The sequence below is a fragment of the Somniosus microcephalus genome, chromosome 4, assembly GCF_052327205.1.
Source record: "Somniosus microcephalus isolate GS21.2 chromosome 4, FLI_Smic_1.0, whole genome shotgun sequence".
In the NCBI taxonomy this organism is placed as follows: Eukaryota; Metazoa; Chordata; class Chondrichthyes; order Squaliformes; family Somniosidae; genus Somniosus; species Somniosus microcephalus.
Genome location: NC_140990.1, coordinates 30585723 through 30587642, shown reverse-complemented (window position 1 = coordinate 30587642; position 1920 = coordinate 30585723).

The following is a 1920-nucleotide window of genomic DNA, read 5'->3' as shown; positions in this document are numbered from 1 at the left end:
CATCCAGGACTGAACCATATTCATTCTGACAGTTGGGGTTTGTTTCTGCAGATGTTAATAACCACTATAACTGGGCTGGAGTTTAATATTCTGGATATATGTGAAATAAATCAGCTTTGTTTTAAACACATTGTTGTAGATTTTTGTCTTTCCCACCTGTGTGTTCAGCATCACCTGGCTGGAGCTCAGAAAGGATAATCTGGGGGAGGATCGTACGGCGGGAACAGAACTTCAGCCTGGACACAGTCCTTCAGGGCCACACTGAGAGGGGCAAACGGCACTTTGGTCTCTATCATGTTCTCGGGCGAATTCCTCACGTGTGTTCAGGATGATTTTCTGCAACAATATGTCCTAGAACGAACAAGGGGGCAGGCCATGTTAGATTTAGGAATGTACCAGATTTAGTGAACAGCCTCACGGTGAGTGAACATTTATCTAACAGCGATCATAACGTGATCGAGTTCCACATAATGTTTGAAAGGGAGAAATGCGAAACAGCTACTAAGATTCTAGTGTTAGTTCAGGGCAACTTCAACAGGATGAGACAGAGACTGTCCACAGTAAACTGGGCAAATCTGTTAATGGGTAAAACAACAGAAGATCAGAGGGAGATGTTCAAAAAATAATTTACGGTGATACAGAACCAGCTTCTACCCCCGAGGGGCAAGAGCTCTACTTACCAAAAAACCCCAGCCATGGACGACTAAAGAGAGAAGGGACAACATCAAACTAAAAGAACAAGTACACAGAAATACAATAAATAGCACAAATCATGGTGATTGGGAGAAATACAAAGAACAACAAAGGGTGACAAAACAGAGAGCAAGAGCTACAAAAAGGGAGTATGAAAAGAAACTTGTAAGGATTATCAAAATCAACACAATTTTTATTACAATTACATTAGGAAAAAGAGGGTGGTCAGGAGCAATGTGGGCCCCTTGAAAACTGATAATGGTGACATTGTAAATGAAAATAAGGAAAAAGGTGGACATGTTGGATAATTATTTTGTGTCAGTATTTACAGAGTGGAAGAGGATTGCATGCTGGATATCCCAAGGAAACTAATATTGAATCAGGGACGGGGACTCACCAAAATAACAAAGAAAATAATGGCACTAAAGAGTAACAAATCCCCAGGGCCAGATGGTTTCCAAGCCAGTGTTTTAAAGGAAGTAGGTGAGAACATTGCAGATGCCCAAACTATAATCTTCCAAAGTTCTCTCGATTTGGTAACCATTTCATCAGATTTGAAAATTGCGCATGTCACTCCGTTATTTCATAATGGTGAGAGAGGGAAACCAGGGAATTAGAGACCAGTTAGCTTAACATCTGTTGTGGGGAAATTACTAGAGTCTATAATTAAGGACAGGGTGACTGAAAACCTTGAAAATTTTCAGTTGATCAGAGAGAGCCAGCATGGGTTTGTGAAAGGTCGGTCATGCCTGCTGAACCTGATTGAATATTTTGAAGAGGTGATTGAAGTAGACAGGGGAATGTCTATGGATGTTATTTATATGGACTTCCAGAAGGCATTTAATAAAGTCCCTTATAAGAGTCTGTTAGGTAAAGTTGAAGCCCGTGGAATTGGCTGAGTAGCGGGAGACAGAGTGGGGATAATGGGCAGGGACTCTAATTGGCAGGATGTGACTAACGCTGTCCAGCAAGGATCTGTGTTGGGGCCTCAACTATTCACCGTATTTATTAATGACTTAGATGATGGGATAGAAAGCCACATATGCAAGTTGCCGATGACACAAAGATAGGTAGCGTTGTAGGCAGTGTAGATGGAAGCATAAAATTAGAGAGATATTAACATTAAGCGAATGGACAAAACTGTGGCAAATGGATTTCAATGTAAGCAAATGTGAGGTCATCCACTTTGGACCTAAAAAGGACAGAACAGAGTACTTTCTAAATGGT